We start from the raw sequence: 17576 nt of genomic DNA, 5'->3' as shown, positions 1-17576 counted from the left end.
ATTGGGGTTTATTGTTTCTTAGTCGTTTATGTACCGATTTTACGTATCGGTCAGTTGCTTCGTGTATGGCTGATTTCAGGGTTGACCACATGGTTTCCACATTACCTGTCTCAGCTTGGTCCTGTAGCGTCTGATGGACGAAATCACCCATGCGTGTGAAGTCAGTGCCCCGGAAATTTAGTATCTTTGATTTTGTACATGACCTGGGGAAGCCTTTCCTAAGGCTGAACCATACCATGTTGTGGTCGCTGGAGGCTAGCGTATCACCTACCGAGATCTCTGAGACGCTTTCTCCATTGGTGAGTACCAGGTCGAGGATTGCCTGGGCCCTAGTGGGCTCCATTACCATTTGTTTGAGACGGGCTCCCTTTATGGAGTTTAATAGCCTCCTGCTAGTGCTGGTTGTCACTGAAAGTGTGTTTCAGTCTGCATTAGGCATACTGAAGTCCCCAAGTAGTACAGTGTCTCCCCTTAGAGTGATATTCTCAATGTCTTCAATTAAGTCTGTGTCCATGTCATCCAGTTGTCTAGGGCAGTGATTCCCAACCCTGTCCTGGAGGAACACCAGGCCAATTGGGTTTTCAGGCTAGCCCTAATGAATATGCATGAAGCAAATTTGCATGCCTATCACTTCCATCATATGCAAATCTCTCTCATGCATATTCATTAGGGCTAGCCTGAAAACCCGATTGGCCTGGTGTTCCTCCAAGACAGGGTTGGGAATCACTGGTCTAGGGGGTCTGTATACTACACCAAGATACAGGCACTTTTCTTTGCCTCTTGCCAGGTTTACCCAGAGGGATTCCCCTGTGTATTTGACATCTGTAATCCTGGTGGTTTTGATGTCCTCTTTAATGTATAGTGCTACCCCACCACCTAACCTGCCCTCTCTGTCCCGACGAAGTAAGTTGTAACCCGGTATAGCCATATTCCACCCATAAGAGTCCGTTAGCCAAGTTTCGGATATCGCCACCCCGTCTAGGTCAGCATTCCTTATTTCAGTCTCTAATTCTAGAATTTTATTACCTAAACTGTGTGCATTAACATACATAGCCCTCCACTCTTTATGTTTGCTAAGTCCCTTTGATACTTTTTCTACCTGAGTTGGTGTGACCCCTAGAGAACTGTTTGCAGTGTGGGTACTTACCTCGGAGTTTTGACTCACCTCATCAGGATAGTTCCTTACTGCGCTGGTATGTGAGTGGGTACCCTCCCCCGACTTACCTAGTTTAAAGCCCTGCGAAGCAGACGGGCTAGTCGATGTCCGAAGACGTACTTACCTCTACTGGTCAGATGGAGTCCGTCTGGTCCCTGAAGTCCCTGTAGCGCCTCTCCATGGTTCAGGAATCCGAAGTTCATATCCCGGCACCATCCCTGTAGCCACTCGTTAGTCCTCAGGATATGCTCGTCCCTGGCTCTCCCCTTGCCTCTAACTAGTTTTTGTTTAGTGTATGATTATAGCCTTCATTGTATTATTTTCTGTAATATTTTCTGACAAATATCCTTTAGATATCATTCTTTGTCTTGCCGAACTTGATGCTGAAAAACTTGGTTCATTTGTGATACTTTTTCTCTGTCACCGGAAATTTTTGCTTGTCTTCTTAGTTCTGCTACATTCCTGAGAAAAATGTTCAACATAAGGGAATCCTTCACATGCTCATCTTCAAATGTAATTTATATCATTCAATGCAAAAGGTATAGAGAAGGATGTTATATTGGAGAAACTTGCTTGATGCTAAAGACTAGGATTAATTTACTCATATCATATTAAAACTTGCAATGTCAACCAGGATATCACCTCTGTCAGATATTTCAGAAAACCAGGACACTGCATCAATGATTTTATGGTGAGAATACTAAAAATAAATTTTAAGACAATCCAGGTCAGCAAAATCTTTGAGATCAAAATGATAAAATATTTTGAAACCCATCAGATAGGTCTTAATGAAGACATTGGCTTTCTCTCACATTACAAAACATAACTTTTACTGCACTGACACTTTCATATCACCTTTCCTTATCTCCCTGTCTCCCACGCTCCCCTTCCTCTGCCTGTAAGACTAACATTTTAATACTTTGATGTTTTTACTTTTATATACTAATAGCTGTCTTCATTTGTTTATCTCTGATTTGAAGAAGAAGGATTACCTTCAAAAGCTAATCTAACCATGCTCTGGTTCAGTGGTTCTCAACCCTCTCCTGGAGGACCACTAGGCCAGTTGGGTTTTCAGGATAGCCCTAATGAATATGCATGAGAGAGATCTGCATATAGTGGAGGTGCCAGGCATGCAAATCTGTGCCATGCATATTCATTTGGGCTAGCCTGAAAACCCAACTGGCCTAGTGGTCCTCCAGGACAGGGTTGGGAACCACTGCTCTAGTTAGTCCAATAAAAAAGGTATCGCTTGGATTCTTTTTGTTATTTCTTTCTATTTCTACATATTATCTCTAAAAGTGGACTAACATGGCTGCCACACCATTTCTCTTAATTTTTCTAGTAATGTTTTTTTGATAACTGATGTTACTGTTTCTTTTAGTCTATTAGTCTCAGGCTGAACTTTAACTATTTTATCCCGACAATCTTGGAGCACATTATCCATGTTCTGTGACATTGCATCAACTTTACTCATAAGAGTTGCAGTATCTTGAGCCATTTTCCCCACCATTCCATCTAACTTCCTTATGGCCTCAAAGAGCATTTCCATGGTTACCACCAGATTGGATACTGAATTCTCAGGTTCAACAATGTTAAAGGCTTTTAGCCAACTCTGACAAGAGAGAAGCTCCACCAGCATCAGTTCTGATCCACCCATTATGGTTTACACAGGTATTGAAACTGTGCCCCTTGTTTATGCTGGACACAGTAGAGGATTTGTCATAAGGAGGGACAGAGAGACATCATTCCTCAAAGAGCTGAACATGCCTTCATTCACCTCCACAGCAGGGTTCTCATCCTGTGTTGTGAACTGGGACTTCACTGCATGGTGATACAGAGCTTGAGTAATTGTCAGCTGCAATGGGGATGACATCTGGAAGAACTTTGATCTTCCCTTTCCACTTCGTATGCAGCATTAAGATCATAGGAAAACTTAAAGAAGCTAGATGCCGAAAAAGCCAAGGTAAAACTTTTAAATCTCAAGCAGGCTGTCTAAATTGCCTGAACACCATCTTGGCTCCTCCCCATCCTCCCCAAGTCACACTTACTATAGTTAAGATTATAAATATTATTCAAATCTCCAGAAACCTTCACCCCCAAATATTGAATACATTTAGAAGCCCAGTCAAATGGCAATCATTGTTTAATAAGAACATAAGAATTGCCGCTGCTGGGTCAGACCAGTGGTCCATCATGCCCAGCAATCCGCTCATGCGGCGGCCCCTCTGGTCAAAGACCAGCACCCTAACTGAGACTAGCCCTTCCCAAGTACGTTCCGGTTCATCAGGAACTTGTCTAACTTTGTCTTGAATCCCTGGAGTGTGTTTTCCCCTATGACAGACTCCGGAAGAGCGTTCCAGTTTTCTACCACTCTCTGGGTGAAGAAGAACTTCCTTATTTTCGTACGGAATCTATCCCCTTTCAACTTTAGAGAGTGCCCTCTCGTTCTCCCTACCTTGGAGAGGGTGAACAACCTGCCCTTATCTACTACATCTATTCTCTTTAGTACCTTGAATGTTTCGATCATGTCCCCTCTCAATTTCCTCTGTTCAAGGGAGAAAAGGCCCAGTTTCTCTAATTTTTCACTGTACGGCAATTCCTCCAGCCCCTTAACCATCTTAGTTGCTCTTCTCTGGACCCTTTCGAGTAGTACCGTGTCCTTCTTCATGTACGTGACCAGTGCTGGAAGCAGTACTCCAGGTGAGGGCGCACCATGGCCCGGTACAGCAGCATGATAACCTTCTCCGATCTGTTCATGATCCCCTTCTTTATCATTCCTAACATTCTGTTTGCTCTTTTCGCCGCCGCCGCACATTGCACAGATGGCTTCATCGACTTGTCGATCATAACTCCCAGGTCTCTTTCCTGGGAGGTCCCTCCAAATACCGCCCTGGAAATCCTGTTTTCATGCATGAGATTTTTGTTACCTACATGGCCTCATCATTAGCAGCCAAATTTACATTAAGAAGTTCCGACTTAGAGGCATTCATCTCATAAACATTGATAAGGTAGAACAAAAGAAGACTGACAGACAGTAAGGAGATTCAAGTCAGAGAGTATTTTGAATAAACCTCACTTGAATCTCTTTACTGTATGCCAATCTTCTTTTGGTGGGCCGCTTGCCTTGTTGATTCCTTAACCCTGAATAGGCTCCATAATGCTGGAACTCCTGTAAAATATAGGGCAACAAATACTTAGGCCATCCCATCATGAGCAAAATATTGTCTACAAAGATGTATATTTTAAATTCCTCCCTCCTACAGTAATATCCTTGATGTTCTGTTGTCTAATAGTTGCTGCTAGAGGTTCAATAACCAGAGCAACCAACAGAGGGAGAGAGGACAGCCTTGACTGGTTCATCTCTTTAAGCAAAAAGCACTAGAGTATCCCCCCATTGACCCGTATTCTAGCTGTAGGGGTCAAATACAATGCTGAAATGTAACTCCTAAAGTTGGGATCTAACTCAAAGTGTTCCAGAATTTGAAACATAAAGCCCCACTCTACTCTATTGAATGCATTTTTTTCCACATTGATAATAAGTAAGGCCATAGGAATATCCTGCTGTTTAGCATACTACATAAGATTCAGAGTGCGCTTCCCCTGTGGATCTACCCAGAATAAACCCAGCTTGGCCCTTGCCCACCAAAAGACCAATCACCTTATTTAGTCTAGAAGCTAAAATCCTAGCCAGCAGTTTCACATCCAGGTTCAGCAATGAAATGGGGTGGTAGGAACCAAACACTTTGAGATCATTGCTTGGTTTAAGTAAATGTGTCACATCAGCCTTCAAAATAGAAGGGAAGTCTCCTCCTACCCCCCCCCCCCCCTGCAGAATATCATTGAAAAGTTTCACCAGCATTGGAGCTGAATAGCCTTCCAAACACTTATAGAACCTGGACATGAAAGCAACAAGCTCAGGAAACTTGCCTGGTTTCAATGAAGATATAGCCTCTCTAAGCTCTTATATTTTAATAGGCTAATCTAATACTATAGATTGTTTGAGGATGAGCCTTGCGAGAGATGCAGCATCCAAAAATCCAGTGTTTTTCTCCCCATCAAGAACTACCACCGAAGAATATAAATGTTGATAAAATTGCACAAAACACTGTCTAGTCTGGGATTTCAGTAGCCTTGAAATCTCACAAAGAAGTTATACAGGATTGGGACTGTCTATTCTTTTCTTGTTGAGCCAACAGTTTACTAGGCCTGGTCTCCTCTTTAAAACAGACTTTCTGAGCCAAATACGGTAGAATTTCCATAGTTTACCACCTTGCTACATTAACACCTCCTTAAGCTGATCTAATTTTCATAGAACGGACATGCACCACATGTACTCAATATATTAATTTACTCTCTAAAACTTGACCAGTTGAGTCCACTCTACACCAAGGGGTAGAAGGTGTGGGATTTGACCCTTAGTTGTATTATTTTTTCTTTAGTATAAGTTCTTTTTTCATGTTTTGTTATTACCATGTGTTGAATTAAGCCTAACATCCTATTGTTTATCACTTGTTGCTGAAGATTTTTTCAATGTGAAGGACTGGTCTGAATTGTAGGTATATCCTACAATTACTGAAAATTTTTACAGTTAATCGAGACATGATGGCCTAAAGGAAAGAGCTCGAAGAGCTGACATTGAAGGAAAAGGTTGATCTTTTACTTTGCAGCCCACTGTAGCCCAGGACAGGGCTCAATAGCACTCCCAGTGGTTACCACAAAATAGCACACTGACGTGTGAACCAAAATGGAGTCACCCTGCAGGACTGGACTTTAAACAGGAACCATAAATCACAGCTACAACAATTGTAGTTCATAGGAGAATCATTCCATTTTATTCCTTCCTTCACAAAGGTAAGTAGATCATTAATGTAGCAGAAAAATTGTCAGAACTTCAAACAGCCTCAAAACAAAAATACCAAAAGAAGCAAGCAACTAAAACAGCACAAAATAAAGTTCAAGGCTTGCTCTCAGCATTAACTTAGTCTCAGCTGTGCCTGAGGATTCAGTTCTCCACAGAGCTAGTACTGACTGCTCCCAATCAGGCAGTTTCAAAAAGCACAAATACAGTTCAAGGCACTTGTTCCATTGCTCTAGTGCCCAAAGTTCTAATAAAGCCTCTGGCCAGTTCAGCTCACTGCCAGGATAGGAGAGTGTCAGGTTTTGCAAAAGAAAGGCCTCAATACAGGCTTTCAAAATTCCCGCCCAGGATGATAGCAAAACCTCTCCCAAACAATACACACTCCCAGCTTATCAAAACAAAAATAGTCCCAAACAGTCCAGAGCAAAAATCACCACTCACTATTTGCTGGTAGAGACCCAGTCTACCTGCATGGCTTCAGCAAAATCAGGAGCGTACTCTGACAGACTTTCCTCACACTCCATGGGCTGTTCTTCTGGAAATAGCAGCTCCTCAGCTTGTCCAGCCTCTAACAGCTCCATGGGAATAGGGCGGTTGCTCCTGCTTGGCCCCGGGGACTCCCTAGGGAGAAAAGGTTTAAACCTTCTCCCTAGCTGACCTCCCTGTCTGTTCTCAACTGCAGGTTTAAATACTTTGGGGCAACGCCCTACTCTAGTTGAGTCAGCAGAGTAGCTGGGACCTCTTGGGCTCCCCCGGTGGTGGCTCGGGGATGAATCACCCAATTCTTCATCAAATAAATCAGGCTCCCTCTGGTGGTCACAGGATAAATTATTAGTCTCAGGATTTACATGCACCTTCCTGATTCCACCTCGGGATTTCATTTTTACTTTTTTCCCTGAACTAACAGGGACCCTGGCAGGCATCGTGTCTGCCTGGTCACATACCCCTACCCTTAAAGGATGCTTATCCTGATAAGCCCGAGTATTAACCTCTTAAAGTGATTGATTATTTGCGACGCCTATTTTTAACTCTCTTTTCCTCAAGACGAGGATTAGGACACAAATTCTCAAAATCCTCAGGCCAATGTAAGACCGGAGGCTCTGAGGATTTAACTTCCATCTCCTCCGCCTGAACTTCGGTCCCCTCCAACTCTTCTATTCTGTTGGAAAAGGCTGTCATAACCTGAGCTAATTCTTCAAAACGCTCCTGTACTTGGTCTTGGAAGTGGGTGACACTTCCTCCTACGTGTTGTACAGAATCCTTAATAGTTCCCAATTGTACGGCCTGCTGTTCTAGCTGGGTTTTGTTGCTCTGACTTTGCTTGATTAAACTGGCCGGCTCCACTCCTTCAGCCGCCCAGTGTTCCTGTGTTACCTGTATTTTCTTAAGTTGTTGTAATATTTCTTTTTGACAGGTCTGACTATCAGCTACTTTTGCCTCCATTTCTTGTATCTGGGTTTTCGTTTGGTCCACTAGCTTTCTTAAAGTGTCCACTTGTTGCTGTCCCTGCGCCACCATTTCCTGCTTCAATGTTTCTCTTAATTCCACCATACCATTATTGGCAAGAGGTTTAACTTCAGGGGTGGACTTAGAGACAGCATCCAAGCATTCCTGGCGTAGAACTTCCATTTCCCCTTTCCACTGGGACACCTGTGTATTTGTGATCTCTTGGACCTTGTTATGCAGGGAAGCTAACTCCTGTTGGAGACGTACCATACTTTCCTTAAAGTCACTCCCCTTATTGCCCTGGGATGAGTTCATCTCAGGCTTCTTCTTTTCTTCAGGGAAGCCTAACTCTGTAGAACCAAATCCCTTAGTTCCTCTATTGGTTTCCCTCAAGTGTACCCAACGTTCTAACCTTGCATGCCAGATCCTTTCACACACCATTTGCGCTATCTTATCCCCAGTCTGCACTTTATACTCAGTATCTCCCTGGTTTACTAGGAGTACTGAGACATTGCCTCTATAATCGGGGTCAATAATCCCCGCTGCCACATCGAGGGAATGTTCCACTGCCAGACCCGATCGGGCTCCGATCCTAATATATGAACCCGGGGGAGGTGAAACTTGTAAGTCTGTTTTAACCAAAGCCCGGCCTTTAGCTGGTATAACCTGCTCGTGGGCTGCATAGATATCAAAGCCCGCCGCTTTGGAGTATGCTTGGGTGGGGGCTCTGGCACTCTCAGACAGTGGGACCCACCTAAGCGTGGGGCGCCACCCCGGTCTTTTCTCCCGATTCTTCCTATTAGGGTTCCGACCCCCCTTAACCTGGGCTCCAAACACCAGTTTAGTAGGTGGTTGAATTTCAACCTGTGTTTTACTAAGAACTGGTTTAGTTTGTCTGACCCACTTCCTCCATCCTGGCCAATCCCTACCTAGAATTAAAGGAAAAGGGCAAGACTCCAAGATAGCAACATGTAGGTTATACTTTTTCCTACCATGTTCGAGCTCTATTTTAGCCAATGGGTAACTTTTAGAATCCCCATGCACACATCTTACAGACACACTATTCATTTTCCCCTTCCTTAAGGGTGAGGCCTCAACCTGCTTCCACAGTTGACGTGAAATCACAGATTGCTCAGCCCCTGTGTCCAATAATGCCACTATCTTTTCCCCAGCTACCCATACTGGGACCTGGCATCCTGACGGGTCTGGTCTGTTAGACTCCTGGTGAATTACAAAGTCTCTTCTCTCTCGGCAGAACTTCTGCGTATGTCCTGTCTTGCCACACCTGTAACACTTCCTCTCACTTCCCTGAGTGTTAGACCTAGGTGTAGGAAAGGACGAATCCTTAAAAGGGGGTTTCTTATTCCAGCCCTTACTCTGTTCCACTGGACTCTGCCTAAATGTGTGCCCCTGTACTGTGCCTGAGCCTTCTCCTGCGGGTTCTTGTGAGTCAAGGTAGGCCTCCGCAACTTCCAGGACCTGCCCCAGCGTTTTACAGTTTTACCCAAGATCTAATATTCTTAGGGACAGCCTCCAACAACTGTTCCTTCACTATTTCGGCAAATAGGGCCCTAGCATCATTCAAAAAAGGCTGTAGCCACTTTTCAGCCAGCTTGGTGATACGCTGGAGTAGGGCTTTAGGCCTTTCTGAATATAACATCTGGGTTGCCCTAAACTTTTGCCTATAGTGCTCGCTGGTAAAACCAAGATAATCCAAAATATGGGCTTTTACAGTGGGGTAGTTGTTAGCATGCTCGGAGCCTAGGGTCTGGAATGCTGCTAGGGATTCCCCGGCCAAACAGGGCAACAACCTAAATACCCATTACTCCTGGGGCCACCTTGCAGCCACCGCTATCCTCTCAAAAGAGCAAAGGAAATCGTCCGGAGCATCTCCGGGCGCAATTTTGCACAGGTTCAAATTAGTCAGAGGATTCGATCCTACCGGAGTTGGAGATATTATACTCGGTATCTCTGGCCTCATCGGTTGTGCAGTCGTCTACTGAAGAATCTGCGCAAATATTTTTGCCTGTTCCTGCATGGTTATCATCAGTTCCCCATGCTGCCGCAACATAGTGTCCTGGCTGGCTTGCCACCGTTCCTCACTGGACCTCAGAATGCCTTTAAGTTCCTCGGCCTGTCTTTGACGCTCGCCGGCCAGCGCTGCCAATATCTGGGCCTGCTCCATAGCACGGACCGGAGGCACTGATGAGTCTTCGCCTTTGTGCTGATTGGGTGCACCGCCCGTGCTGTCACCGGTCTGGAACTGGGGTTCGGTCTGGATCCACCGGTCCCTCTGGATCTTGGGTCCTCCTGGAACTCAGCTCCTGAACTGGAACCCAGGTCTGACTCTCTCTCCCTCCGAACTCGAACTGAGCTCCTCGCTGCACCATGTCCGGAACTGGAATACCGCTCCTTATGGATCTGTCCTCCTTCCGGTTCTCGATTCCTGGGGCTCCGCCCACCGGATAAGTCACAGGACTAGTTTGCACAGGTCCACAGGATTCAATCAATAATTAATCTCCATTCAAACAGTTCAATATTTGCATTGTGGAACAAAAAAAAAAAACAAAGTCCAAAAAAACCTTTTTTTTTTTTTTTTTTTTTTCCAATTGCAGTTCCTCAGTGAATCCTGCAGGAGGTGCAATATCCCACTCCTGATACCAACTTATGTAGCCCACTGTAGCCCAGGATAGGGCTCAATAGCACTCCCAGTGGTTACCACAAAATAGCACACTGACGTGTGACCCAAAATGGAGTCACCCTGCAGGACTGGACTTTAAACAGGAACCATAAATCACAGCTACAACAATTGTAGTTTAGGAGAATCATTCCATTTTATTCCTTCCTTCACAAAGGTAAGTAGATCATTAATGTAGCAGAAAAATTGTCAGAACTTAAAACAGCCTCAAAACAAAAATACCAAAAGAAGCAAGCAACTAAAACAGCACAAAATAAAATTCAAGGCTTGCTCTCAGCATTAACTTAGTCTCAGCTGTGCCCGAGGATTCAGTTCTCCACAGAGCTAGTACTGACTGCTCCCAAGCAGGCAGTTTCAAAAAGCACAAATACAGTTCAAGGCACTTGTTCCATAGCTCTAGTGCCCAAAGTTCTAATAAAGCCTCTGGCCAGTTCAGCTCACTGCCAGGATAGGAGAGTGTTAGGTTTTGTAAAAGAAAGGCCTCAATACAGGCTTTCAAAATTCCCGCCCAGGATGATAGCAAAACCTCTCCCAAACAATACACACTCCCAGCTTATCAAAACAAAAATAGTCCCAAACAGTCCAGAGCAAAAATCACCATTCACTATTTGCTGGTAGAGACCCAGTCTACCTGCATGGCTTCAGCAAAATCAGGAGCGTACTCTGACAGACTTTCCTCACACTCCATGGGCTGTTCTTCTGGAAATAGCAGCTCCTCAGCTTGTCCAGCCTCTAACAGCTCCATGGGAATAGGGCGATTGCTCCTGCTTGGCCCCGGGGACTCCCTAGGGAGAAAAGGTTTAAACCTTTTCTCTAGCTGACCTCCCTGTCTGTTCTCAACTGCAGGTTTAAATACTTTGGGGAAACGCCCTACTCTAGTTGAGTCAGCAGAGTAGCTGGGACCTCTTGGGCTCCCCCGGTGGTGGCTCGGGGATGAATCACCCAATTCTTCATCAAATAAATCAGGCTCCCTCTGGTGGTCACAGGATAAATTATTAGTCTCAGGATTTACATGCACCTTCCTGATTCCACCTCGGGATTTCATTTTTACTTTTTTCCCTGAACTAACAGGGACCCTGGCAGGCATCGTGTCTGCCTGGTCACAACTTTTGCTAGAAAGCGGCAGCCAACGAAAGATTGCAGAACATTTTGATGTTAGCAAGACCACAGCAACAACCAAAAATGTAAACATGAGTTCTTGGAGAGAAGCAATCTATCAAGCGATATTGACCAAAGTACAGACCACCGTAAAAGTATATGAAACAGCTGATGAAGTGGAAGAAGCAAGTGAGGATGACAGACAAATTGTAGAGACTCCAAAAGATGTCAGGCATCTGATAATGCAGTTGAAGTCATTTGTTGTGGAAAAATGCCCAGTTATGCTGAGTTGCGTAGACAGCGTTGAGTGCTTTCTTCACTTACCTTTGTATTAAGAATAAGAAACAGACCAAGATTGATTCTTTTCTGAAAGAATGATTAAACCTTGAGAAAACAGATTTTGTATGATACTGTATGTATGATTTTACTGTGTTTTGATTATGTGTGATTTCGTATGCTATTCTCTAATAAAAGCTATACAAGAAAGTAAAGTGCATACATGTATCATTACAGTAGGCCTCGTTCCTTATGATGGCCATCTCTGTATATTGACCAGTTTGTTAAACTAAACTAAACTAAATAAACCTTAGGCTTATATACCACATCTTCTCTATAAAAATAGAGCTCGGCACGGTTTATAGAAAATTAAAGAAAAAAATACAATAGGGATAGGGATAATATAGAGGGAAGCGAAGATCACAACTTTGAAAAAATTTTGTTACACTCCCTTGGGTGGTCAACTTACAGAGGTTCTACTGTATAACTCATGTTTCACTTTATCAGCCCAGAAGGATGTTAATTGCTCCTGAAGGAACTTAATTCAGCCTTAAGGGCATTTGACCTTCTTGTAAAATACAGTTGCTCACAATCTAAGATCTCCCTTTTCAATTGCTGATCTCTCTGTTCCCTTGATCTTTTTAATCGTGATGCCCATTTGATAAGATGTCCCATTACAAATACCTTAAAGCTGTCCCAAACCATCGCCACAGATGTATCTGTTTTATTCTGCTAAAAAAAAAAATTCAGGAATTTTCAAGTTCCTCAAATTACAGATGTATAGCTAGACTCCCAATACTAACCAAACTTCTCGAAACACTCGTCAACAAACAACTCTCCGCCTATGTTTAATAACAGTCTTGCCTTCATCCCACTCAGTTTGGATTCTGCTCAAATAACAGCACAGAGGTTCTTTTATTGGCCTTAACCACCACAATCAGGCAATATTTGAGCACACAAATACAGCAGAAAAAACCATGCTCTATTTAATTTTCCATCTGTAAAAGGATGTAAAAGCAAGAAATTCCTTAATCGTACTCTAGCATTTCAGGTAGCTTCGCATGAGAAAGAATTTTGATTATTGTTGCTTATAGCTATCTCCTATAGACATTTTAGAAAATAGCTAAAAACTTATCTTTTTTTCCAAGTACCTGACCATTTGATTCATCTAACTACATTATTATGTTTAATGTTTTAATGTTTTGTGAACCACGTAGAACTTTTGGTAACGCGGTCTATAAGCACAATATTATGTTATGTTATGTTATGGTCACCAGGCAATCCTCCTTCAATTTGATATATCCGCCACCTTTGACACAGTTGACCACCAACTATTACTAGCCAAACTCAATGAAATAGGTATTGTAGGAACCATCCTGAATTGGTTCAAAGACTTCCTGCAAAACAGACAATAACTTGTCTACAAAGATGAAGTGTTTTCAAAAAACTGGCAAGTGTTCTGTGGCATCCTGCAAGGATCACCATTATCACCAATTTTATATAACCTTTTCATGAGCTCACTAGGCCATATCAAATTCAACAACAATGAATGCATATTCTCATACGTAGATGACTTTCTCCTATTCATCCCAATTAATCGTGACACAACACAACGCTGATAATATCAAATGGAATAGACAAAATACAGACCTAGGCTGAATCCAACAAACTCAAACTAAATGCAGATGAAACCAAACTTCTATGGTTTCATAACACTGTGCACACAGTTCCTTCCACTGTAACTCTAACCTCAGGATCCACACTGGATATCAACAAGACATCCATCGACTCCCCCTATCATATGAATTTCAAGTGTCCAACTTAAGGAAGAAAACCTTCTACAATATGAGAAGGCTAAGACGAATCCAACCCTTTTTCAAGAGCATCACTTTGCTGTACTAACGCAAATGCTTATACTGTCACAGCAGGTTATTGCAATTCCAACTATGTAGGTCTAAACTCCACACTCCTGAACAAACTATAGAAGATACAAAATACAGCATCTTATCTTCCTATAAGAACTTACACTGGCTACCCATCAATATAACAGAACATAAAAAAATTATTTATATACCGCAGTACCTTAAAGTTCTATGCGGTTAACATAACAAGAGAAACTGAACAATCACAGTGAATTACAAGGCATTAAACTTCTAAAAATTTAATAAATAAATAGGTCTTCAATAATTTCCTAAAATGCTGGTAGGAAGCAGAAATGGATATCAAACAACTAAAATCTTTATCCCAAGTTGCAGCCTGAAATGATAGAAGCCATTTAAAATGTGTATAACCTTCAAACTATCCTAAATAATGTTTCAAATTCTATATGCAAAAACAGCAGAGCTACTCAGACTTATTCGTCAATTCCTGGCCAACATCACCCAGAAAACTGAAATCGCTTCAACTACTCATCCCATCTCCTAAAGGAATTAAATACAAATGCATATTTGACTCGCTTTTTACTTATCTTACTAAGATCTGGAACAACCTCCCAAATGACATTAGGATGGAAACATTCTACATAGTTATCAATGAGACATTGTAAGTTTACTAACAGTATTCCTTTTTTTTTTTTTAATATTCTTTATTCATTTTTATAACTTACAAGTGCATCAGAAAGAACAACATTGTCGTAAAATATTATTTTCATGTGGTATATATTAGTTGTATATGAATTTGGGAGGGGGTGGGGATTAAATCTTCTTGGTGTATGATAATGAAAATTTTTCAAGTGATGTTGTATTATATTTGGTTGATATTTACTGTACACTTTATGTAAGTTTAAAAATGAATAAAGAAATAAAAAAAAAAAAAAAGAAAGAACAACATTTTAACTTGGATACAACACTTGATATTCTGCAATAATCAAATTAATAAAGTTTACCTCCCTCCCTCCCACCCTTATCTTTACATGTACAAAACACGTATACCATATATTGAATTCTCTCCTACCAACCCTATTATTAAGGAAAGACCAAAAATCTACCCCCTCCCCCTCTCTTGCATTTGTACTATTAAGGGAAAAATGGTACCTATTCATTACAATAATTTGTTAATGGACCCCAAACATCTTGAAATTTATTAAAATTTCCTTTCTGTGTGGCTAATGTTCTTTCCATTTTATATATATGTCATAAAGAATTCCACCAGAAATTAAAGTTCAATCTATTCCAATTCTTCCGATTACATGTAATTTGTTGTATGACAACTCCTGTCATAATAAGTAAAAGCTTATTATTTTTTGAAGATATTTGGCTCTTAGCCCTCATTGACATGCCAAATAATACAGTATCATATGATAATGCCACCGGATTTTCTAACAAACAATTTATTCGGCCCCATATTGATTTCCAAAAAGCCAAAATAAATGGGCAATAGAATAATAAATGATCTAAAGTCCCTGCTTCAAGATGACAATGCCAACATCTATTAGACTTAGAGCTATCCAATTTTTGTAAACGAACAGGGGTCTAGAATGCTCTATGTAACAGAAAAAAACAAGTTTGTCTCAAAGATGCAGACACTGTGCACTTCATCCTCCAAGACCAAATTCGTGGCTATTGAGACACAGTAATTTGATGCTTAATCTCAATGCTCCAAATGTCCCTAAGACCAGTTTTTGGGTTTTTTATTCATGAATACAGATATCAATTTGTACCACTGTGTGGCCTGGTGTCCCAGGAAGTCCACCTGAAAGCATAAGAAGTCTAAACTATATTGATTATTAAGATTTTTCCATTCAGGAACCCCGCCTGAATGGCTTGCTTCAGTTGCAACCATCTAAAACGGTGATTTACTAAGACCAAATTTATGTTGCAACTGTGAAAAGTCAAGCAGCTTACCATTAGATATAACATCATCTCAAATACGTATACCTGCTATCATCCAATACTTCCAGATGATCTTAAATCCGCCAATTTGAATCTTGGAGTTCAGCCGTAGAGTTTGATTTGTTGATTTATGTATTGGAATAGGTGTTAAATTATTTACATATCATAAAGTTTTCTATGTGTCTACTAATATTCTGTTATCTTTGTATAATCTAGGCATTTTAATACTGAGTACATGGCATAATCGACGAGGAGACATGAGTTGCCATTCCTTTGACTGTTTGATGTATAATTATTGACATTACTAAACGTGATACATTTTAATCTCACAGTTTGTTCTTGGATTTGACATGGAACTTTTATATGTTACTTACCAGTATTGGTAATATGATATTCATTATGGCACTTTTCTTATTTTAAAGCTTATTCATGTTGAATGATTCTTTATATCAGGGGTGCCCAACGCGTCGATCGCGATCGACCAGTAGCTCAGGAAGGCAACTCGAGTCGATCGCACTCGTGTTGCCGTCCTGATCTACGGGCCGATCAGCCTTCCTCTCCAGTGTTCTTCCTAGGGCCTTTTAGCTGGGCAGTCCGCCCAGCTGTCATCTGCCGCTGCTGAACATTAAAAAAACCAGCTTGGAGATTTCAGCCCGTAGCGAACTTATGCTCCGGGCTCTAACGTGTGCGTGCAGGCTTCTCTTCTCTTCCCTCCGAAACCGGAAGTTATGCCCGGGGAGGGGGGGGGGGAGAAGGGAAGCCTGCACGCACATGTTGAGAGCCCTGAAGCAAGCGTTCACTACGGGCTAAGGCGGGAGACAAGTAAATGAAGCATTTCCTCTTCTTGCTGCCGGGTCCTGCCTACTTTCTGTTTCCGCGAAGGCAGGACCCAGCAGCATTTCCCCCAACAGTTCCTCGCGATGCTGGTCGGCCGAAGCAGGGAGAGGTTGGGGCGGCGTCGGCTTTTGGGCCTGTGATTGGTGGCGGTTTGGGTCCTGGTCCCCGATGGCAGTTTGGGTCCCCGATGGCAGTGGCAGTGTCTTGGGGGAGGGCAGGGAGAAAGAAAGAAAGAAAGAAAAAGGGCAGGCAGGGAGACAGAAGGAAAGAAGAGAAACAGAAAAAAAGGAAAGGGAGGCAGAGAGAAAGAAAGGGCAGGGGAGAGGAAGGAAAAGTTGGGGGAGGGAATGAGGTGTGGAGGAGAGGAAGCATACAGGCTGAAAGAAGGGAAGAAAGACTGGATGCACAGTCAGAAGAAGAAAGTGCAACCAGAGACTCATGAAATCACCAGACAAGGTAGGAAAAATGATTTTATTTTAAATTTAGTGATCGAAATGTGTCTCAATTTATATCTGCTGTCTATATTTTACACTAAGGTCCCCTTTTACTAAACCGCAATAGAGTTTTTTAGCGCAGGGAGCCTATGAGCGTCGAGAGCAGCGCTGGGCATTCAGCGCAGCTCCCTGCACTCTAAAAACTGCTATCGTGGTTTAGTAAAAAGGGAGGGGGGTATATTTGTCTATTTTTGTATGGTTGTTACTGAGGTGATAGTGCATAGAGTCATCTGCTTTGACCTCTTTGAAAAACCCTGGAATAGGAATGATAATTAACATTTTCTATGCGTACAGTGTGCGTTGTGTTTTTTTTAAATTTTATTGTTGGTAGATCATTTTGACTTGGTCATTTTAAAAGTAGCTCGCAAGCCCAAAAAGTGTGGGCACCCCTGCTTTATATATTCTATATATATTACATTTTTTATGTTTCAGAACTCCTGATGCAGGCACAAAACCGAAACACAGCCCATGTCGAGTCCATATTCCACATTGTATTTGTTTTATGTTTTATTATGTCCATAGGACTTTTTGATTGGTTGATAATAAATTGGGGTTGAAGACCAGGCACGCTCTGCTCTCTTTTTCTAGATTATGATAAATTTGCATGCAAAAAGTCTCTTTCTTTGAAAGAAAACTCCAAAGTGAGAGGGCATGGAATGAAATTAAGAGGTGATAAGCGTAGGAGTAATCTAGGGAAATACAAAAAGTGGAAGATGCATGGTATAGTCTCACGGTAGAGGTGGTGGAGAGAAAGACTGTGTCTGAATTTAAGAAAGAGTGGGACAAACACATGGGATCTCTTAGGGAGAGCAGGAGATATTTTAATGCTGCGGATGGGCAGACTGGATGGTCCATTTGGCCTTTATCTGCTATAAAGTTTCTA

General features: G+C 42.1%; 1 protein-coding gene across 10 annotated transcripts in view; it reads right to left on the bottom strand.

Annotated features, from left to right (window-relative positions):
* The window catches only part of CFAP46 (cilia and flagella associated protein 46), a 473118-nt gene that overhangs the window by 411989 nt on the left and 43553 nt on the right, over positions 1-17576 (bottom strand). The gene's annotated exons all lie outside the window — the stretch shown is intronic.

Source organism: Geotrypetes seraphini, chromosome 4 (genome assembly GCF_902459505.1).
Source record: "Geotrypetes seraphini chromosome 4, aGeoSer1.1, whole genome shotgun sequence".
Classification (NCBI taxonomy): domain Eukaryota; kingdom Metazoa; phylum Chordata; class Amphibia; order Gymnophiona; family Dermophiidae; genus Geotrypetes; species Geotrypetes seraphini.
This window is presented reverse-complemented; position numbering and strand designations above follow the sequence as displayed.